Source organism: Macrobrachium rosenbergii, chromosome 52 (assembly GCF_040412425.1).
Source record: "Macrobrachium rosenbergii isolate ZJJX-2024 chromosome 52, ASM4041242v1, whole genome shotgun sequence".
Classification (NCBI taxonomy): Eukaryota; Metazoa; Arthropoda; class Malacostraca; order Decapoda; family Palaemonidae; genus Macrobrachium; species Macrobrachium rosenbergii.
Window position 1 is genome coordinate 11,689,309 of NC_089792.1, and position 25,098 is coordinate 11,714,406.

At 34.1% G+C, this 25,098-nt stretch overlaps 1 protein-coding gene and 1 pseudogene across 1 annotated transcript in view; both read left to right on the forward strand.

The window, feature by feature from the left end:
* LOC136833825 (dnaJ homolog subfamily C member 16-like) overlaps positions 1–16,814 on the forward strand; it is a 45,211-nt pseudogene extending 28,397 nt beyond the window's left edge.
* LOC136833686 (KAT8 regulatory NSL complex subunit 1-like) overlaps positions 1–25,098 on the forward strand; it is a 281,243-nt gene that overhangs the window by 217,004 nt on the left and 39,141 nt on the right.

Genomic DNA, 25,098 nt, shown 5'->3' on the forward strand with positions numbered 1-25,098 from the left:
TTCAATCTGTGAACACTGCGGTAGATGCCTTCAGGCAAAAATAAGTATAAGGGATTTTCAAATTGTAGATTCTTGTTGAAAATTGTCTGATTCAAGGATTGTAGAATCCATATGTATTCACAAACTTAAGCCACAACTCAACCAAGATCAGTCCTTCTTTCCGTTATCCATAATAGACTGATTTTCTAGCTGCTCTCGCTTTCCAGTCATCAGGCTGATTTATCTTTTGGGCAATTCTTCTTTTCTTGTTTGTCTTGGTTTTTTGTTTGGTTTTTAAATTTAATAATTGTCTGCTTGTTGTGATTGATGAAAACATGATTGATGAAAACAAGTAAAACTGCAGTGTTTATGAAAAATAAAAATGAAGAAAGAATTTATTGAAATAATTGAAGCACTGGTAATTTGCATTGCTTTTATGAGTTCTTGATATCTTCCCCAACCATCTTGATGGCATTTGTAAAGCAAGATACTCTATTTACACTTGAAGTAGTGAAGAAAGTTTTTTAATCAGAAATTTGTGTTGTTAATTAGATTGACAACCAGCTAATTATTTTCTGAAGTATTATAGTTTCTTTTTGTCCTATTGCAAAATGTTTGCTCATAGCATTACATGTTGATTAATCAAAATGTTTTATTATAGCATCTGGATCACCCGTGGAGACAAATCATCACATTGTTATTTTGTGGCGAAAAGATCAGAACCATCTCAAGTATGAATGGTTGGATGGAGGATGGGAAGTAGAACCTGAGAAGCATAATGCTTCTCGGGAGGCTCTAAGAGCTGCTGTTCAACGACTTCTACATTCCAATCAACCAATGCCTTTTGAAACAGTAGTTCAGGTTAGTGAGTTTGCTAATTATATTAAGACGTCTGGAATCTAGAAGAGAGTGAAACTTATTGAGGTTATTTCTAGTGAATATGTGATATTAGGTGAAATATCATCTGGATACTTTTTTTAGAAATGTGCTTTTATCCATACTTAACAATTCTTTATAAAAATTTGGTAAGCGTCTTTATTTTTATGAGAGAAAATGATGTGGAGATTGTATTGTTTTACTCCTTTGAAAAGTTAGTTTACAGTAGTGATGTCACAAACTAGAAGAGCTCAGGAGGCACTGTTGCATAGTCAATACCTCTGACGTCAGCTCAACTCAGGCGTTATCACTGTTTACATTCTGTGTATCATCTGTTGGAAACTGCAGTTCTTTCTTGTTAATATACACCAAATTTTTTGTATTATTTTACAATGATCTCTTATGTAATACAATATTTTTTAGAAATATTTCTGGCAACTTGCTAAGGTTATAGTAAGTGGTGTACAGCAACTGTTGGGAGTGCTTTTATGTATTTTTGCCATTCTTTGATGAGTGTTCACATTTTATCTCTGCCATATAGATAGGATCTTAAGTTTGGAGTGATATTTTCATGCTTAAAAAGTCAACTTGTAAACTGAAATTTATGGCACATAGGAGAATGCTGGCTTTTAGCTTTATTGCAATGTGGTACATTATTCAGTTACGTAATTTCCCCTGGACAACTGTTATTTACAACACCCAGCAATAATACACTGTTGTGGTATTTTACATTTTAGTATTTCATACAGCTTGGATTTAGCACCTTTTTCTCAGATTGTTTTCCAGCAAAAATTTCCCTCTCTCTCTCTCTCTCTCTCTCGTCATTTGTTGCTGTGGTCCCATTTGTGTTTCTGATACCTTACTCTTCTGTTAGTGTTGCTGAATATTAAAAAATCTTAAAATCCACAGAATTTCATTGGTATTTTTTAAGAAAATTTGGACCGCGTAAATCTTGGCATTTGGTATCTCATAGTTCTTGCGGGACTTCACTATCATCATTTTTTGATTGCAGGAGCTGTTTGATGAGCATGCACAAGGAATGTGTGGAGGATCATTAATAAGTTGGTTTCAGTCCAGGACTACTTCAGGTAAGTTGGTATAATTATACTTTAAAGCATAGTTTTGAAGTATAAAAGTTTGTGTTTTATCTTCTGAAGTAATTTATTTGGAATGAGAGCTTAAAATTTTCAGGGTGGCTTTTAGTAACCCAAACACATAAAAGGAATTCATTTACTGTATCTGTGTTATATATGAAGTCATTTGAATATTTTGTTCTTAATTTTCTATTGCAGAGTGAGACTTAGTTTAAGGTTTTGTTCTAGTGTTTAAAACTACTGTACTTCACTTTCATATCAAGTCAAGAGTGGCAGGGAGTCATAAAAATTTGTTTGAATTGCAGCCGTTCATAAATTCTTATATCTGATCACTTGAAAAGCACTTTTGTACCAAGTTAACTATATTTTTCATTGTGTTGTGTAGAAATGCTTGCATTGGTATTCATTCACGTTACGTGATGATGATGTTTATATTTATAGAAATGTTGTGTCTTTAAAAATTATTTATATTTCTTGCTGTATAATACAGCTGTTACATTTATTGTAGCAAATAATTTTGAAAGAAATTCTGATAACTTTAATAGTCATGGTAGATAGTGTAATTATATTCATGAGAGGCAACACTGTATTTGATAGACAGAATAGTTTAGCCTCTTTCCTGGCCCATCCACTAAAAAACAAAGTAACATTGTTAACAGAATTTGCGTGAGTACTGGAACCCTTTATAGGTACTTTCTTGTATAGTAACTTTTGCAGAGTTAGAGTGTTCTTTTATAGATATCTGGTTTTGCTGAAGGTACACACCCAGTGCAATATACTGGAAAATATTACAGTATATTCTCGTGTAGAGTAATGTTGAGGTGATATTTTAGCCCTTTCCAATTCAGTATTCTGTTTAACACTTGACTTATTTGATATTGTCATTTTAAAGCTTTATTTCATGTAAGAGATTACCCTTTTTAGGGTTTAATTGAATCAGGGAGTTTTTATTTTAGTGACTTAAGTTAATTTTCTCAACAGGGAAAATGTAACCCAAGATGATCTAGTTCCTGCTGTCTCCATCTTCATTACTGTCCTCTTTATTGTTGCTGGAGGATATGTCATGTCCTACTTGGTGTAAGTTTTCTTTATAACTTTCTCTTAGAATATACAGTATGAGATTTCTAGTTAGACAGCCTCTTGGTGGTGATTGTTATTATGGAATCTCCCATAGTTTTTCTTTGTGTAATGTGGTTTCATATCTGCACTCAAAAATTCCATGCAAACATTGAAAAGGAAGTTGCTGCATTTGTTACCATATATTATTGAAAATGTATACACCAAGGATGAGACAAAGAAATTATTAGTTCTGCTGTAAGATTGTGGTATTACTCTGGCTTAATTTTTAAAATAGTATTTAAAAGGAAACTTGTGAGAAATCGTTTGAAAAAATATAAGTTTCTTTGTCAGCTTTTTGGTATATTATAGTTCCTTTGTTGAAAGTGGAATATTATGAGTATTTGAGGTTAGCTAATAATTCAAATAAACATTTGAGTAGCAGATTTCAAGTTTATTAGGTATAAAAGATAGTTCTGATGCCACCATTTCATTTTAACAGAATAAGTTAATTGAATGTTTTTCCATCTAATCAGTAAGAAATTCACTTGAACAGAATAGATTAATCAACATTTTCTTTATTGCAGAAAACTAGAGGAAGAGCGTGTAAGCAAAACAGGAGGGGTATTTGTTGATCAGACTGGGAAGCTGAGAGTTCAGCCTCAGCTTAAAGTTCATGAGCTACGAGGAGAAACCTACAATGGTCTGGTACGAATGTTGAAGCCTGGATGCCGTACACTAGTTATGCTTTGTGATTCAGAAAGCAGGGCAAAATTAATGCCTAAATTCCACAAAGCTTGTTGGCCTTATAGAAAGTAAGTTGTTCCTCTATGTATACCTTAAGCTTTTAGTTGTCTGCTTTTAATGATGTAAGTGATAGTAAATTTCAAGAAGTGTGTAAATCTGTTTTAAATGACATGATTGATAGTAAGTTCCAGAAAAAAAGTTACTTATGATTTCTGTGTGAAATGCAGTTGGTGGAAGTTTCTCAGTGTAGTTCTTGGTATTTGGAAAAAATGCCCTTTATATGAATTAAGTATTTACCGGGAAAGTTTTTAAACTTAACTGAGCTCATTAGTGCATAAATCTGCTTCTATTTGTGTAGGGGGATAGGAGCTGTTGGATGAGACATTTTTCAGTGTTTAAAATATTGTAGTTGGGGTCTGTGTTGTATTATTATTTTTATAGTTGAAGCAGTTGCCCTGTTAAAATTTTACAAGAAAATTGCTTTGCATGTTCTGTTAGGGACAATGGTTTTGAAGTTTGTAATTCCTCTTATCTTCGGAATTTGGAATGGATTATGAAAATTATTTTTATTTATTTTTCAGAAACAAGACACTTATGTTTGCATTTTTGAACATTGAGAGGGCGTCAGCCATGGAATGGTATAAGCGAATTCTTATCTTGGGTTTGCCAGAGCCTCGTGATCTCAACATCAACCCCAAAAATACAATAGGAACTGTGATTGCTCTTAATGGACACAGAAAGTACTATTGTTTATATCATGCTAAACATCCAGAGTCTGTGTTTGGGGTAGGTGCAGCTGTTTATTTTCAAATTTTAAAGCATAATTGAGGTTAATATAAAGTTTTAAAGCATAATTCTCACAAGTCCACTGAATATTCTATAGTCAGTTTCATTTGTATTCCACTAAATGGGTAAATGGCCCAAAATGCAATTGGTACTTTTACAATTCTTTAAGAGAGAGAAACTTTTTTTTAAGTGAAGAATAATTTTAATGATCAAATGGTCTGTATGGAATGAAATGATTGTAAAAGACAGAGGCAACTGAATGTCAAGGTTTCATTAGTAATTTTTCTGATAAAGTAGTTCTGTGGGTATTTTGGAATGTGGGTTCAAAGATATTATAATAATGTCTTGTTTTTTTTTTATAATATGTATATTTTTGAGCTGTATGTAATAATTTTCTACAAATTTTCACAAATCAAATATTTGAGTTTTAAGAAAGAAAGAACATTAGTCTTTTATATATGTTGAGTGTTTTATAAAGTAGATTTTCTTTCCATTTAAATATTTTTGCCTTATGAAGATTGAAAAGTGATATTTACATAGAAAAAAGTCAGTCATGACTTCGATATTTTTTTTTTTTTTAGGCTGGGTCTCCTGCACCATCTGAATCTGAGGGAGGACTCAGGAGAAGAGTAAGTTCTCTAGTTTCTTGTTGTTACTTGTTATGTATGAAGGTTTGCCTTGTGTGATATTTTGATTTCCTTAAATTTTAGTAGACTCAGTGAACATGATTTAAATTGAAGTTTCACAGTATTCAGATGAGCTGTGGCTAGTTATAAAAATTTCTTAAAATTATCAAAATTTGGTGGTGAAGATGAAACTGTTAATTTGTGTCCTAACAAAACAGTCGTATAAGAGGCCCATCGTAGTTCCTGACTCATTATTATATCTAGTAGACAGCAGAAGCAGATTAGTTAAGAGCGGAAATTCATGTTTGTGTGCTCATGACCCATAGTTGAAAATTTTTGTAGCCTAACCTATCCTTAAATTATTCAATTATGTGATCCACTCACCTGTTCACGTTGTTCTTTTTACTCTATAATCCAGCTTACGACAACAAAAACCACAAACAGACTTACAACCCAACCATTATAAACTAACAGCCAGAGAAAACTCTCTCTACCTCTACACCATGCTTTCAACACTCCCGCTCATTGTTTGTTTACATTTTCTCCCGCCATTTTCGTCCTGTGATGTCACTTCCCCATGACGTCACAAAAATAACATACTCTTTAAACATAAGGAATGCTATGCTATAAAACATCTTATAAAATTAAACATGTGCTTTTATACATTCTGTAATACCCATACACTTCATCAATGCAGAAAATAAAATAATGACTAACTTAAAAAACTAACATACAATCAATAGTAACTGTCGTCCTTATTTTTTTGTGTATGTGGACTGCTTGCTCTGGTGTGAGGTGGTCTGCACATGTTACTCATCAGTGTAGAAAAATTTGATTTCATAACCTATTCTTTCAAATTTCTTTCATGATCTTGCCTGATTCCTATTTATCTTCAATTTTCTAAGTTAAAATACTGTAGTGATTACTTACTGATTGTTGCCAGTCTGCTTCCTGTAAATATTCCAGCTTATTCTCTGCTCTTTTTATGTGATTTTGCCATTTTATATCTGTACGTGATGCAAATTCCCATAATTTTTAGTGTTTTTTTGTATGTTACTACTATACAATCTTGATAGTAGCTAGTGCCAAGAGTTAAATTCATCCATGACCTCTTGTTTATTGTGTATGAAGTACCAATATTACTTAGAAATTTTTTTATTTTCATGATATTTTTTACCAAATGTTACATTTTTGCCCTGACATCAGTTGTTTAATTGGTAATTGTAATGTGTATTTGGTATGTGCTGCTTGTGTTATGTTTATGTTGAGGCTCTTATTAGAGTTGTGTTGTGTATGCAAGGGCTCTCCCTTGGATAAACTGATATATCCAAAGCATTTCACCACCTTGCTCCTTGCATCCAAATTATGATATGGGCATACAGTAAATATGATTAATGGGGTTGTAGTGAAATGGAGTTTTGATACCAAAAATAGTTTTTTCATACAAACTCATCAATCATACTTTGAATTTGCTATCTCCCAACCCCACTGATCCATTAGCATCATTTCTAGACTGCATAGAAAGTTAGTAAGATGATTATTGGGTAAATGAAGATACAGGTGGTGCTTCCACTCTGAGACTACCATTCTTTATGTCTGTTAGTAAAAGAATATGAGTCTGGGGAATTGTAAAGACCATAGATATGAGTTGATATAGTATATGTATGATTGATGGTTTTGTAAAATAAAACTAGTTTTGTAGTTTTAAAAATCAATAGTTCTTAGTCTCTCTTTTTCTATTCAAATTCATATTAAATTTTAAATCTTTATTTATATGCATTACATACTGTGACATGTATTACGTATATTTTGAAAAAGCTATTTTGAAAAAGCACAAAGATAAAATCTTGCTTAACACAGTGAAAGTCTAAGGTAAAAATAATTTCTTCTGCATTATAACATATGTTCATTCTGTTTTCCTAGCATTCTATTAGTTCTTTTATCATCTGATCAACCACTTCACTTCATATTTATAATTTTTCTCTAGTAATTGCTTAATACTACACACTGGTATTATTATGGAACAAATTGCCAAGATTAATATTTCTATTTAACAAAATAAAAATTTTTGTACAGAATTGATTCTTTGAGAACAAAGTGACCAGTAATATAAAAAGAAGTAATTTTTTATTCATGATTGAGTCCTGTCTTAAAAATGCAAACATTCCACCAATAATGTGCGTTACTGGTGGCGAGCAAGCAGGAGGGAGGAAGCAACCTGGAGTGAGTGCGTGGGTTTATTGAGAATCCTATGGGATGAGACCTTCCAGGCTTCATTAAGCATGTTCACATCGGGTATTTGTAAATCTGTCTGTTGGGAACCATAATAACTAGATTAAATTAGTATTAAACAATTTAACCCAAGCATCAGCAGATCAAAAATTAAAATGACATATATCAGTGATTATTAGACTTGCCTCTAATAGTATATCTTGCGTTGGTCAGAACATGTCCCAAATCTTTTACCCTATTCACAACCTTCAGCTGTGCTCCTCAAAATGGTAGCTGTACAGTCACTGAGCAAAATAACCTTATCTGCTAAAACATCCACATATAGAATAAACAGTATTGGGGACATTACCTCTCCATGCTTCACTCTGTTTTGAACTTTGAATCTAACAGAACAAATACCATTCCATTTAACCTGAGCTTCAACATCACATTATACAATGTAACTAGCATTTTGTTGACTAATGGGCACAACGCCTCAGTTGATATTGTGTCAAACAACTTCTCCTACCATACCCTATGAAGGGCTTATAAACAGTCGAGTAATGTTGCCAATACATTTGACCCCCTCAACACAGTCCTGCATCATCTCCATTACCATAAAAGTTCGTAGTGATGTTGAAAAGCGTTTCTTACAGGCAAATTGAAAAATCACTAGATTTAAACCATCTTTAAAAGTAATCATTAATATTAGTCCAATAATTTACAAAATAAACTGTTTAAATCTTTCCTTTTTATTTTGACCAGATGTGAGAAGACTAGAATGTCAAAAATGCTATCGCCAAGTCCATGATGTTGCATTTTTATTGAAAGAAGAGTGAGATGTACATGGAGTTTTCTTGGGGCTTCTGTTAGGGCATCTGTATAAATTTCATAGCTATCATCCTTTTTTACCTCTGTTCAAATGCTTTATAGCACTGCTGACCATTTGAACAGTAATATAATACAAGCGACTTTCATTATTTGACTGATTACTTTGACATTATCAGAATATTGGTCTTTACCTTGCAGAGAATACTTAATATTTTATCAAATCTATATTCCATGGAAACAAAATCTCAATATTTTCTGGCAGAAAGTACCACTTTTGGCATACTTATTCAAAAAGCAGTTGGGTTTTTTGAAGGTTGGTCCGTGAAACCTTGGGTCGTAGTACTCGTTGAGAAATTTTGTACCCATATTCATGGTTGTTGCCCTTTAAGGATCAGAATTTGTAAATCGGAAGTGATGGATAAACTCCATTTCAGTCAGATTTCATATCCTCTGAACAAAAAGTAACTTGACCTTGTTTTGATCCAACTCTCTTTCTGTCCTTGGTTGCTTGATGCAGTAAAGGTTCTTGAGCTGATAAGATTTTTCCTAAATTCAGGTGAGAAAAGGCTCACACTATATCAAGATAATTTGCATTGAGAGCTAAGATTTTTCCCCTCATAGTTGAAATTGAAGTATTTACTGTACTTAAAGTTCATTCTGTACAGTAGGAGGGGGGTTGTGCGAAGGGATGTCAGCCATCTGTTATTATTTGGACTCGAGTAGTAGTATTGTGATTAGCCATACAGTATTATGAAGTAAGAGCAAAATTGTTTAGAGATTCACCCTCATTTTCTGGTTCACTTTTTTCAATTTGAGGATAATAGGCTTCCCAGCAAAGAAGCCAACTTGATTGTCTGGTTAAACTACTTGATATATTATCAGTCATAATTTAATGAACATTCCAGGGGTGCTGAATTTTGCACTGTAAATTTGTGAGTAGACCAGTCCATGTCTTGAGGCTACAGCCAAAATACCCAACTATTAATTTTTTTAGGTATGCTAATTTTACTAGCTTTATTCATATGGGATTAATATCATTGTGGTAGGTGCACTATGCAAGTGTTGATGTAACTGCCCAGTTACCTAATAACAGAATTATTTTAATGTTTGTAGTTGTTACATGTTAATTATTATGATGCTACATTTTGTTTTCATCAGTATGAACTCTCTTTCAGCATCCGCGTTCTGGTATCAGTGGAGATTTCATGGGATTCAGTGATAATGAAACAGAATCTGATTCTGATATTGAGAGTGGAGACAAGAGGAAGGATTCTGCTGCCTCTGATGTAAGTATTGTATATGTCTTCTTTATTACACTTTGGGAAAGTTGTATTGCTTTGCTTGTGTATTTCTTAGCTGTGTTACACAAAAAAAGTTGACTTATACAAAAATTTTACCAAAGGGTGGCACTCTTGATTGGATTTTGGGGGACTTAGGGAGTTAAACTACAGCCATGTAGGATGTAAGAAAATAGTCCAGGCCTTCATCAACAATGAGTATGTTCATGTAGGGTATGACATACCTTAATGAAGGTGTATAATCATTGAATGTTATTGTATAGTTTTTATTTTGTATGGAAATCCTCATGGCATCTTCCAATATGGAAGACAAGCTCTGATTCCCACATAAGTATTCAAAAGCAGTAAGCTCTTTTAACATTAAAAAATGTTCATTAGAATTTTTGCCATCGGTTGTCCGTATTGTTAATGTATTGTATATTTCACGTGATAATTAGTGTGTTTATTTAAAAGTATGAATTGTTTGCTTAGTGGGCGTTTTGAATAGCAGACCAACACAGAATGAGTGGGGAGGATGGCATAGTGTTATAGAAACCCTTTAAAATTATAGTCTAAAAAATACCCTTGCAGCACAACAAATTAAGTATTCACTTCAGAAAGTATATGAAGATGGTAAAAGTGTAGAGATATGTTAGATTCCTGCTCATGTGGTTGTTAAAGGAAGTGAAGCTTATAAAGCAGCCAAAGCTGCACCTGTTGTGAAAAGATCACACATAGGTATTCCTATTAGTGATTATATAACATTTCTAAAATCCATTGTAATGAATGAATGGTAGAATATAGAGAATAATGAACATAACAGTAACAGATTAAAACAGGTCGAGCCTAGTTTTGGAATATAATATTCATCATATTGAAAGGAACAACATTTACATCCACAATGAATTTTCACTTGTCTTAGAACTGGTTACTCTCATTTCAACCATAGATATTTGATGAATATCCCACTTGTCCAATTCCTGTATGTGCAGACTATAGAGTATAGTGTAACACTAAAAGTTATAATTTTTGTTAATATCCATAATATAATCAACAATGAATGCCGAGCTTTGGAAACAAATTTGTCAGGTTCTCCATCATTTGTAGTCAGTGATAAAATTTTGAAGGTGTAATTTGATTAATAAAATCTCAACAAAACCTTTGGGACAGCCCTGTGAGAGCTAAATGAATTAGGTCAGAGGTCTGGTTAAACTACTTAACCCTTAAACGCCGAGCCTCTATTTAAAAAAACGTCTCCCGTATGCGGCAGCATTCGGTGAGTTAGCGCCCAATGCGGAAAAAGTTTTTCAAAAATCACAGCAGCTTAGTTTTTAAGATTAAGAGTTCATTTTTGGCTCCTTTTTTGTCATTGCCTGAAGTTTAGTATGCAACCATCTGAAATGAAAAAATATCATTATCATATAAAATATTGGAATATATGACAGCGAAAAAAACTCATATAATTGTATACAAATCGCTGTAAGCTGCAACGGTTAAAGCTAATGAGTTAATTTTTTTAGTTGTATTGTACACTAAATTGCGATGATTTTGGTATATAACAAATTGTAAAACGATCAAAACAACACAGAAAAATATTATCACAAAATGATGCATGAATTAAATAACGTGCGGATGTAAAAAAATGTTTTTTTCAAATTTCACCATAAATCGAAAATATTGTACTAGAGACTTCCCGTTTGTTGAAAAAATGAAGTTAATTGATTGAATATTACTAGACTGTAAGTGTTTTAGCTTACAATTGCAGTTTTCGACCATTTAAGGTCGAGTTAAAGTTGACCGAAAGTCGAATTTTTCTATTTATCATGATTTATATGAAAATATTTCAAAACTGATAAAGCTACAACCATGAGTTATTTTCTGTTGTATTGTACATGAAATTGTGCATTTTCATATATAAAACTTTATGTAACGACTAATATAAAACGGTGCAAATATTATGACAACGAGACGAAAGAATTTCTGAGATGTTGGCCGAGTTACAGCGCGAGCGTAAGGAAAAAGTTTTTTAAAAATTCACCATAAATCGAAATATTGTGCTATAGACTTCAATTTATTGCAAAATGAAGGTAAACGATTGAATATTACTAGAATGTAAGAGTTTTGGCTTACAATTGCGTTTTTGACCATTTTGGTCGAGTTAAAGTTGACGAAGGTTGAAATTTTGGCAGTTATCGTGATGTTTGTGAAAATATTTCAAAATTGATAAAAGCTACAACCATGAGCTATCTTCTGTTGTATTCTACATGAAATTGCGCACATTTTCATATATAAAAGTTTATGTAACGACTAATGTAAAACGATGCAAACATTACGACAACATGGCGAAAGAATTTCTGAGATGTTCGGCCGAGTTACCGTGGCATGGGCGTGAGGAAAAGTTTTTTCAGAAATTCACCATAAATCGAAATATTGTGCTAGAGACTTCCAGTTTGTTGCAAAATGAAGGTACATGATTGAATATTACTAGAATGTAAGAGTTTTAGCTTATAATTGCGTTTTTGACCATTTTATTGAGTTAAAGTTGACGAAGCTTGAAATTTTGGCAGTTATCGTGATTTATATGAAAATATTTCAAAACTGATAAAGCTACAACCATGAGTTATTTTCTGTTGTATTCTACATGAAATTGCGCACATTTCCATATATAAAACTTTATGTAACGACTAATATAAAACAGTGCAAACATTACGACAGCGTGTGAAAGAATTTCTGGCGCGGACGTAAGAAAAAAGTTTTTTTAAAATTCACCATAAATCGAAATATTGTGCTAGAGACTTCCAATTGGTTGCAAAATGAAGGTAAATGATTGAATATTACTAGAATGTAAGAGTTTTAGCTTACAATTGTGTTTTTGACCATTTTGGTCGAGTCAAAGTTGACGAAGGTTGAAATTTTGGCAGTTATCGTGATTTATATGAAAATATTTCAAAACTGATAAAAGCTACAACCATGAGTTATTTTCTGTTGTATTGTACATGAAATTGCGCACATTTTCATATATAAAACTTTATGTAACGGCTAATATAGAACAGTGCAAAAATTATGACAAAATGACGAAAAGAATTTCTGAAATTTTCGGCCGGAGAGTTACAGCAAGAGGCGTAAGAAAAATTTTTTCAAAAATTCACCATAAATTGAAATATTGTGCTAAGACTTCCAATTTGTTGCAAAATGAAGGTACATGATTGAATATTACTAGAATGTAAGAGTTTTAGCTTATAATTGTGTTTTCGACCATTTCGGTCGAGTCAAAGTTGACCGAAGGTTGAAATTTTTGTAAATCGGCGTGACGGTATGTCCACTTGGCACCTAACAGACAATTTTAGTCGACGTATGATACGTCCAGTAGGCGTTTAAGGGTTAATAATAATAATGATGTTGTTCACTGTGTATTAATAATAGTGTATGTTGTTGCATATATAACTAATGTTATACATGCAATATTTTTCTCTGTTGTTCATGCATTAACATAAATTTGTAAAGTAATGGTAATTGTTTTAGTAAGTATTAAATACTTTCCTGCTTTTATGATACAGTGACATTTCAGTGTAACAAAACTTCTTCATAAATGTTTTTATGCCTGCTTTTCCTGTTATGGGGTATCGTTATTATTATTTAGTTTAACTGAATTTATGGGGTAACAGTTATATTGAAATTTGCTTGCTGTTAAATACTAGCTTGTCTCATCAAGATATTTGCTGATTTGTGCTATAAAGCTCCTATTTCACAATGTAACAATCCTGCCCAAGCTTACCTTTCAAGACCTTCATGCCTCTGTCATTCCTGGAGAAAGGACAGTTATTGCTGCAAGGTATAAATGCTGTATCTCACCTAGGAAATATTTTGTGACTGGTTGTTGACCAATGGTATTATGGCATTTTCTGACTTTAAAGAGACATCCTAAAGGGTCCACATGATGCAAGATTCATGTACCACAAGCAAGCAGTTGAGTAGGTAATGGATAGATCACCGAGGTTTTGGCGCCTTGTGTAGTTCTGAAGGTGACAAAGGATGGGGATGAATTTTAGATTTCAACCCGCTTAATAAGTTTATGCAAATTTGGGATGTGGATGGCGTTGCCACGCAGAGACCATAAGAATACAACCTTCATGTTTGCTTAAGTATCGAAACTCAGGGATTAATTTGAGTGACGGTGTTCAAGCTTCTACAGGTGTTACCTCTAGTTTGACCGAAGATGCATACAAAATTTCAGGTGAATGGATGAAAACTTTTTTTAACGAATATTTTCTTTTAAACATAACATTTTTGTGTTTTTTTAAAAATCTCCTTCATTATTTATCATTCAATTTAAAAACAAAAGTAATAGCAGAAAGTTTAGTTCCTATCAAATAAAACGCAAACTCAAAATCTAATATGTGATGTATGCTATTTTAAAATATTTTAAAAGTGCAATAAAAATACCATAAAATTATATATTAAATCTTGGTAAAAAAATTTTTAAAAAAAAGAAAAATAAATTTGCCGATGTGTTCTCTCACTATCTTTGTTCAAATTGCTTTTAGATTTTAAAATCCATTCATAAATACAGGAGTTTTTGGAATTTGAATGTAGAAAAAGTAAGTTTTGAGAAAAATGCAGTTAAAGTTTGCTAACCATTTATTTTGCTTTAGAAGCATATAAAGTTTCTTGGAAAAGCCTACATGGCACTTGTTCCCCTCTCTTTTATAAGAGATATATTATTCCCTCTAAAAAAACACATCACTTAAAGAAAATAGTTTATCATATATTATTTTTTAGGGATAATCTTAGAATGCCACTCGACTCTTGTGCTGCCAGGTTTTAGGAGGCTAATTAGGCCCCTCCTTCATATCCTCCTTTGATGTTCTTTGCTTTTCTTGAATGCATAGCAGACATTCAGTTTCCTGGTCTTCTCTTTCATCTGAAGGCCTTTCAGGCTTTCCCCTGTCATTTTTCTCATAATAGGCAGCAATGAACTTGCTGCATAGCTGATATCATGTTCCAAATCTTTATGACCGTGCTATCACTCAAATATTGAGTCCTCAAGCTCACTCCTAAAACATAACTTTGTTTTTGTTGTTGTTACATATTCAGAAACATATTGTGTATCTTTTTCAAGGCCATAAGATGAAAGACAATCCTCTTCCGAACGTGGTTTATGCATTCTTCCCAAGCACTGGATATGGAGTGCCATAAAAACCAGTGCCCTCATTCAAACTGCATACTCCTTTATATGCTGTCGAATCCCTTCACCAACAAATGCTTTATAGTATATGAATTCCCTGTCTAGTGATCTTTGCCACAATGCGAGAGCACCAGCAGCTTCAATATCTCCTGAAGCTACGTTTCAGGGACAGCAATTACATCTCAAAATGCTCATTCTCTTCCTCCTCTCTCTCCTCATCATCAGATAACTTCAAAACAAAGTCGTCAGTGCCATCATCATCATCATCTTGATATAATATTTTGCAAGGGAATAATAGATTTCACTCAGAGCGGGCTTCGTAATAGGAAGTACTTGGCATCTCCTCAGCACACGTAGTTGGTGGCAACTTGTGAGAAGCCATAACATTAGCTGTCTATACTTTTACTTCAAGATAAGTTTTGATAATACTGAGCTTGCTTCCTTCGGTTACTAAACTTCTTTTTCTGGCATGTTGGTAATATATAATACACAATTGACGTCCAAAAGTCGAGGAAGTGTTGCAATGGATTGAAAATAACAAATACGATTACATCAAAAATATAAGAATTCTCTCTCGGGACAACTGGTCGCGTTATTCAGTCCTGGAAGCGTTGCCATCTCTATCAGGAAAACATATTGTCTGGGCATCGAAAGAATACAATGAAAAATAGAAATACCTGAAGAATGAATACAAAAAATGAAATAGTAAAACCACCCCTAACCAGACCTTTAATTCTCTACTTGGTGTGCCCTTTAAATTGAAATAAACCGTTTAAAAGGCTTCTAGTCGATATTATCTTACGTGTGGCAATGGCCGGACCCAGATCTGTGGAAATATGACGATAACTAATTTTCACGAATTTGAGCCAATATCACCAAAATCGCAGGCCGCCCGATGCCCTTAAACCTGTAAGGGGATAGTGCCATCAGTGCACCTCATGCAAAGTCTTCATCTGAACCTTGGCACCTGTGGCAGCATGGGTGCATATGATCAGGTTTGTGACTCAGGAGGTATCTCAAAGTTTGGTTAATGGGAGAGTGGAGGAGGATTAAAGGGACACTGCTAGTGGACGACTTGAGCAGGACAATTGTTTAGGGTTTCCTCCATTTACCCTATTCAGACAAGTTGTGTGGAAGTGCCATACATCTGACAAAATGGAAATTTTTTGATAGCTCCAGTTTGGCCATAGTATAAGTGGTTTGTGGTTTTTGTTATGCAAGGTGACGGACAGCTTTTTGGAGTGTTCTGGTTTGGAAGAAACTCCTGGAACATTCATACATCTACAGATTTTATTTCAACCTGGATGTAGTTCATCTATAGGCCTATTAGTTATCAGCAGTCTCAGAGACTGAAGTTTTTCAGAGGCAGCAGTAGCCTTTGCAAAAACCTGTAATGTTTAATGCACCAAGGTAGGAGGAAACTGCTTTAATGCATGTAAATTTGTCCAATACAAAGATATGCTCTCCCCACACAGATACTTAAGTGCCATCCTGATAGTAGCATGAGGCTTAAAATGTGGTTTGCTGTTAGTTTATTAGTTAACCTTTTAATTCAAAGTCTTGTCCTCTTTCCAGAAACCCCTGCTCAACTACTATAGTAACATACTTTTTGAAGAACAACTCTTAGAAGGATTATCCATGTGGATGGACAGGCTCTTTGAAGGGTCAACTTTCCGATACCACATCAATTACTGGCCTGACTGGCCTGGGAAGTAGAGATCTCAGACGTATATACATTCTGGCTATGGAATGAGGTCATATCTTATCTCCTCTAGTGTCCTGAACAAAGGGAATCATGATATATCATACAAGCAGGTGACTGTACGTTGATAGTATTGTTAAATAGCATGTTACCCTTGACTACATTGTTGTAGGTAGACTATGTTATGTGCAAGGCAGCATGTGTTTCATTGTTACTGATATGTCTTGTACAGCATTAAAATTAAAATCTTGAGGAAACTACAGGGGCAGGACTAATTTATTCAAATGTGAATTCAATTTATAAGACTTTGTATATGCAGACATTATATGTAATGTACATAATACGTATACACTTATATGTTATGTAGAGAAATATGAGACTATATAGTAGTATATGTATGAATACTCAGTAGACATTATATTTGATCTTGAGTAGGCAGTAGTAGATTTGGTTCTTATTTCATCCTCATAGGGATTAGCATTTTACTGTGTAGATATGGTATAGACTATATAGATACTGGATCTGGCTCTTATTTCAACAAGACAAAGGGTTCTGATTTACTTTTTTGTGTAGAAGTATTAATCCACTTACATGTAAACTAAAAGTAAGGCTGCTATTTCTTCTCATAACTAGTATCTTCATGCTGAATCTGGTGAATTACTGAATGTAATCGACAGGGCAATTCTGTCTACTATTCATCAGTTTCCATGAGATTCAGGGTTTGCTTTATGTCATCAGTCACTGATAATCTCTTTCACCAGGTGAGTAAATTTTTAAAATACTAGAGTATATAAATTTCTCATTAATAGGATGGACCTGCCAATTATGGAAGGATGATGTTCTTCTTTATGCCAGGCAAACATGTTAATTGATATTTGCTTTAAACATTTAAAAATAACAGGATTCTATTTTATGCTTACCCATTGTAGTACCCTTTGAAGTTCTGTGTAGTTGCCCAGTACTCTTAAAGGCATATTAAAGTACTGCAGTAATTCATAGTCATATCATGAGTAGCAGTTTATTTTTTTGTCAACAGACCGTAGTAAAAACCATTACTGTATATTGAAGATTATAATTCAGTGGCGTGATAAAACTCTTCATTAATTATTTGTCAGATTAGGTAATGCTCTATAATAGAAATAGTCAGGAAATATCTAAGTTATTTTTATTTCAGCAAGAACAGACAAGTGTCAGAACTTGAGGCTTGCTAGAACTTCATTTGATTTTGAAGATTGTAGATATTGTAGCCTGAATTGCTAATTTTTCTCTTTTTTTTATTCTTTTGGCAGAAGTTACCACTTTCTTGAGTTCTTCTATTTATTTACATAACTAGCTGCAACTAAAATGGTTAACCTGGACCTGTTGTCATTTAGGTTGAATGATGTTCATGAAGAGACAAAATTCCAAGCTGCTTTAATGATATAAGTTGCAATGAAGAAATATTTTGTTACTGCTTGTTTAAACCCTTGCACATCTGGGCTTATTTTGGGGCTCAGCAAAGCAGTACAAGCATAATGTGTAACATAAAGTAGTAAGCTGTTTGCAGTTTGATTTAGAATGTATCAAATGACCAAGAGGCCTTTATTATAACATACATGGCAAACTATTGTTGGGAAAATAGCGTTTCCGTGCAACTTTTAATTTTACATATTAATTTTTAAAAATGACATGAATTTTTAAAACTGCAAAACAAGTAAACTTGAGAGGTCGAATTTGTAAATTTCCCCATGAGAGAATTTTCTTTATTAGTTGTCGAATACAGGTGGTAAAAATTTGAAGCAAATCCCTTCAGTCATAAGGTAGAAACAGTCATTTTCTTTATAATGGTGCCTTATGGCATTGGCGTTCCCCTCAAGCGATCCTAATAGTACATTTGATATCATGGCCCTCCTCCGAGACACTGTATGGCTGTCTTGCCTGCTCTCTCCAAAAGGTTGCTGACCCCTAAACTAGAGCATTGTCAGGACAAGGTTATGTGTATATTAATGTGAATCAGTGATGAATTTAAATCCCTCATTCAACAGCTACCACATTGCTTTGTTATTCTGGGAGATATGAATAGTTGAAACCCTCTTGGGGTGACATCGTTACCAGTCAAAGAGGAAATTGCTTGTGTTCCATCATAGAAAGTGAAATGTGAATTCCTAAACGCAGAGAAGTCTACACATTTTCAGATCCAAACAGGTACATTATCAGTAATTGATTTATCTATATGCAGTGATGGATGCCTTATTGAGTTTAATTGGAGAGTGATAAATGATAGATTTACCAGCGACTATTTTCCATTAATAAATGTAGCCTCAAATTCTTAGGTTACCTAAATGAAACATTGGTAAAGCTGATTAAGCAACATTCCAGGGTGACTTTCCATCTGTAGATGATGCTCTTGACTTTTTAAAACAATTATATTCTCGGCTGGTCTTCAGTCAATGCCTAGGACTTTGGCATATTCATCTGCCAGCTAGTTCCCTGGTGAACTTGTAAATTCCAGGAAACTCATAGAACTATGAGGGCAGCTTTCAACAGATACTGCAGGCGAAAATCTGAGTACCTTGTTGAATTTTGAAAAGCAAGAGCTCATTTCCACAAGGAAATTACAAAGGCACATCCAGGACAATTTTCATATCTTCACTAAATTCAAAAGCACCTCTGATTTTAGTTTGGAAGAGTTAGAAAAATAGCAGGTAAATTTACTCCATGTCAACTTCCATTTATCAAGATCAGTGGTTGTGAAGTAACTGATTCCTGGTTAGTGGCAAGTGAGTTTGCTAATCATTTTGCTAATGTTGCAGAGAAAAAGGACAGAACCTGTTCAGTTCAAAGAAGGCTAATGGAATGGGTAGAAATTGATTTTAACACACTAAGGAATGGAATACACAATGTACGTTTTACTATGAGAGAAGTTGTATCAGCCTTAAATAAATATGGCGAGTCAGCTCCTGGACTGGATGATATGACATATTCAGTGATTAAGCATACCCCTGAAAATACCAGATTTTTCATATTAAGCTTTATTAAGAAAATTTTCAGAGAACATAACTTCCCTAATATAAAGGAGATGATAAAATTACTGCCATTCGTGAAACCAGGGAAAGACCGTTTCAAGACAGAGAAAGATCTTACCATTGCACTGACATCATGTGCGTAAGATCATAAAAAAATGAATGCATGTTTGATGTGGCACTTGGAACGTGGTAAATATTTGTCACCTGCTTTGTGTAGTTTTCGAAATATGCACTCCACAAATGGTGTGTTGGTTCGAATAGAATCATCAGTATGTGAAGCTTTTGCTAACAAGCACATCATGTCACTGTTTTCTTTGATCTGGAGAAGGCTTATGATACAACAAGAGGTATGGCATTCTGAGGGTCAAGGCTTTTTAAAAAAATAGGTTATTTTAGGTTCTGGTTGGAGCAACAGTGTCAGATGTATTCAACCAAGGAGTGCCACAAGGAAGTGTTCTAAGTGTAAGCTTGTTCGCCTTAGCAATCAATGGGGTATCCAAAATAATTCCCACAGATGTAGCTTATACAGTAAACCCCATTAACGTTCTGACGATTCAAGGATTTCCTCATAAAACTTATATACACAATTCTCAGAAAATTCGCCTATTTGCAGGATTTTTCACTGAAAAATATTCATTACTTACTATATTTTCATATTTTCATGACTAAATGCACATTTTGTGATAAAACTACTAAAATACTCAAGTATAATCATATTTAGAGGGTGTTTTTGTGTTTGAACCATCAAATTAGTGTTCTAAGTGTTTTTAGGAGGGGTTTGGCACCATATATACCGTATAATATTCGACTCCATGTAATGTTCAACTCCCATTGTTTACTGCATATATTAGGATTTTAGCATATACCCCATGTAATGCTTGATTTGATTCTTGCAAAAAGCTCATTATGTTTCTATATATTTGGGAATCAAAACATAATGGAAGCCTAGGCTAGTCTAAGATTCACATTCAAAAATTGAGGCAAACTGAGAAGCTAAAAGGTTAGAATATACTCATAAAATGTATAAAAATCAGTATATGTCATTGTAAATTTATTAAATTAACTATGATAAAAACAAAAGGAAAAAACTTCCAACCTTTTTTGTTTACAGTAGTTTTGTCTTAAATACTGAAAGCTTGCCAAGCATCCACTGTAACTAGCGAACAGTATAATCATCATACATTTTGATTCTTTAATCCCTCTTTAATCTCTCTTCACTAATGTTTGTTTTTTTTTTTTTTTTTCATTAAATTTATTCCATGACTTTAGGTTTTTGAATTTACCACATCCTTACCAAAAGAAAAAATGTACGATTCCTTGTGAATCGTTTCAGTGAAGGGAAATCACCTGATGGAAATACAAAACTGCAGCTAATACTGTACTTATTTACTTGGATATGTAGCTACATTTATTATAAAGCTTTCCAGAACAACCATAAATAGAACCATAACAATAATAAAAGATTCTCAGATAAGTAAGACATTTTCATTTTTGTTTGTTGTCTTTATTCTTAAAAAAAAAAAAAAAAAAATAGTTCGCCAACTGTTGGGAAGTAAATGCTACTGCCGGACTTCTGTTGTTGGGAAATCCAAAGCCTAGGCTTAGCCTAGTCCCAAAATCTTACACTTTTCCAAAACTATACTTCATGTGATGTTTGACCCCAAAATTTTAGGCCATAAAACTGGTCTTTAGATATCGAACATTACACAAGTGTATAGGGTATTTGCTGATTTTGAAGCATACATGGGGGCTAGTGTGGGTATGTATCCCTGCAAATATGGGCACAAGCATTGTACTCTTTGTTATGGCCGCTGATACTTCTGCAGCAACAAGGTGGATGGTAGCAGTTTAATCGTCACCTTCAGCTGCTGATAACATATGGGCTGGAGATGAATGTGGTTTAGGTTTTCAGCAGCAAAATGGTAATCATGCATTTTGCTGCATAAGAGGATTCCATCCGGGATTCAGATTTGTTCACATGGGCAGAGAATTCCATGCGTTTGTGAAACAAGGTTTCTTGGGTTGATTTTTTATAGCAAGCTGACTTGGATTCCACTTCTGAATCATATGAAGATAAAATGCTGAAGAGCAATGAATGTGCTGAAAGTTCTGTCCTACACTTTTTGCGGTGCAGACTAAACTCAGATGTGGAAACTATATAAAGCTTTAGTCCTTTCAAAATTAACTCGGGTGTGAAGTGTACACCTCAGCAAAGCCTTATTATAACCTTAAAATGCTTAATTCAATCCATCATGGAGGGTTTAGATTAGCTAAAGGAGCATTTAAATAATCTCCTACTGAGAGCATGCTTGTAGATCCTGCAGAGATGACTCTGGATCTGCATTACCAATGTCTGCTGGTTTGGAGCTGGTACAGAGTTCAGAGGCTCCATAAGTTCTTAACCAGCATTTGTATCAGAAATGAAAGGCATTGACAATTTTATAAAGATCACCCCAACAACCTCAGCCATTTGCTTTTAGAATAAAATGTATAACCAGGCGATTACACATGTCAGGGATGGAGATTTTACCAGTTAGGTATTCGGTTAGGTGTAGCCCCATGGAATCTCCCAGAGGTAAATTGGTGTAGATATTTTAATTCTACAATGGCAGATATGTCCAATGAGGCAAAGGGGTCAATATTTTTAGATTATTTCTTCCAACATAACTCTCTGTTAGTAGTTATTACCGATGGTTCAGTCAGGTGCTGACATTGGCTTTAGAGTGGCCTTCCCCTGATGTAGAAAGAAGCAGGAATTATCATCTGTTGTATCTGTTGTTTTATAGCAGAGCAGCATGCAATTGAAGGCCTTAAAGAAGTGCTCCTCAGTCTTTAGAATATTTTAACTCTTTAAACTACTGATTTTAGAGATACAGTATTGGAATGGCTGCTTTTAGTGAAAAGAAGAGGTAAAGAAGTGAATTTTTCCTGGTTGCCTTCCCATGTTGGGGTTCTAGGTACAAGCAAGCTGATCAGCTTGCTAAGTCAGCAGTTATCTCCCCAGAACCCAGAGGATGCCTAGTACCTTATCTGGATGTATATCTTCTAGTAGGTCGAAAATTAAAAGCTTGTAATTTCCTTTGGGAGGCATGCAACAAATAAAAATGCGTATTACATCATCAGTGTCTCCTTGGTCATATCCCTGTATGCCAAGGGGACAAGAAATGATGTGCAGGCTAAGGATTGGACATACAAGACTCATCATGGGTTCTTGATGTCAGGTGAAAATCCTCCATTTTGTGATAACTATTGTGCCTTAGACTGTGAGACATTTACTGGTTGAATGTCCATCTAAGTACCTCTCTTAAGGACATGACAGAAATGGGCATTTTATCTTTGTAGTGAATCTTGGGAACGATTGTAATTAAAAGCAGCTATATATCTTTGTTAGGGAGGCAAGCCTCCTCAACAAAATTTGGAACATGTACATATCCAGTATGTGTGCATGTATGTATATTATATATGTATTTACAGACAGGTTTATAGATATGCAGTGGCACCTCTGTATACGAAGTTAATTTGTTCCCAGTTCCAACTTGTAGATTGAAATGCTCACAAATGGAAACAAATATTCCCATAAGGAATAATGGGAATTCAAATAATTCAGTTTCTTTGCACCACTCTTTTGCAATCACTTATTGTACCCACTTTAAGACAATTATATTATGTAGCACTGTATATAGTTTAATGACAATCATATTCTAAATAAAAGAATAAAGCATTTAACAATAAAATGCAACATGAAAGATGAACAAAATCATGTCACCACAGTGGCGCACAGCTGACTGAGGGAGCGGGAGCACGTGTAGAGAAGGCGGAGAAGAGAGTAAAACCAGTAACAATTCACATAAAAAAAAATAAAAGGGAATTTCACAATAAATTTAACAATGATAACAATAAAAACAATCAAAAGCAATACATTAACATTAAAATAAAATTCTTAAGAGACTTACCTTTAGCTAGTGCTCGGGACTGTGCTGGGTGTGGCAGTCGAGAGGAGAGGGAGGGGATGGTGATCAGTTAATGGGGGGGAGATGGGGTCCACTTCCTGCTGATTTCTCAGCTGTATGTGTACCACTGGGTCCAGACTCGGGGGATTCTTCTTTTTCACTACGTTTTGCCCATTTTCTATCACTGACACTCGATGCACCTGAATCACTTCTTTGTTACGTAAAACACCTATCAAGTGATACTTGCTTTTTACTGCATTTTTGACACTATAAAAACTGTTTGTCCCCACTCTCCACATGAAGCATGCTTTTTCCTTGTCCCTTCTTTTTCATGGGTGAGCAAATTTGTGCGTAGTCTCAACCACAGACACAAACACAAACAAAAGGCACAGATTTAGACTAGCTCTCATTAGATCAATGAGTTGTTTATGGTCAGGTCACGAGGCAAATGAGGCTAAGTTAATGATTATTCCTGAACCTATTTGAAATTCTTTGGAACAAGGAACCATTGGATCACTCCACTGTTTTATCGCCTACCCACTTCCTCTCCATCCTTGGCCTCCACTTGACCTCCCTGTATCTTCCTGACCCGAGGGGATTCAGATTCCTACCTCCATCCTGGCAGCCTGTTCGCCAGTCTCCACCAAACAGCTTATAGATTGCATTTATAACTCATAAGGGGGAACAAAATTTTGCGAGAATTTTCCCTTGCTAATCAAGATTATGAGTGCCGAATCAGTTGTATACCTGAGGTGGGCCTCACTATATATATTGTCACGAAGTTTCCAAGCACCTGGTTATTACACAATAACCAATCACAGATTTTAAAAATTTACCTCACTTCAGCCAGATACCTGAACTCTCATAACAATAAAAAATTATGACTGAGTACTCTAAAGGTAACAGTGATCCCTTAAAAAGCTTTACTAATCGCCCAAAAAATCAAACCAAGTTTATCAAAACAAGTGTCAGGTATCAACAATTAAACAAGAAATATACTAGAGTAAAAGGGCATCACTCCATCAAACAACTTAACTGTTTCCCTGGTCTTAATTCACTTCAGCAAAACTAAAGGAACAAAACATGTTTCACCTTGCCTTATGCACACAATTACAGTAATCCTGTTCACTGTGGTCAATAAATGAAACACTTTTAATTTAAAATACAAAAAATTTATTTTTTAATTGAGAATTTATAATTAGAATTCACAGTCAGAAAAATTTACTATTACTAGAAACAACACAAATTTAATTAATTCTTTTTGAGTTATAAATATTAAACAAACTAAATGACTAAAACTTAATTTATCAAATTAAATTAATCCAGCAAAATTTAAACTATCAAGAGTTCCTCAAGATTAGGAAAAAGAAAATCTTAGTAAGTCAAAAATAAATCAATTATGCAAGTTAAATTATCAGAAAATACTTAAATGCTAAGTAAATAAATGTTAAATCACCGATATATGAAATGTGAAAAATCAAGAGATTTCAAACACAATAACACAAAAATACCTAAACAATTTACCAATAGTAATTTCACTAAGGCAAAATTTCCCTAATATATCTGATTATACCATGGTAATAATAAGTAAAATTCACTGTACCTTACACAAGCTTTGAAAACTTTAGCACTCTTTTGTCAGGCGCCATTACGAATACACTTTCCCTACATTCAGATCTCAAAAGCTAAGATTAACACCAGTGACCACAAATATTTTCCGTTAAAATTTCTCTCTTTTTTGAAGAGAGAGAGAGAGAGAGAGAGAGAACCAAC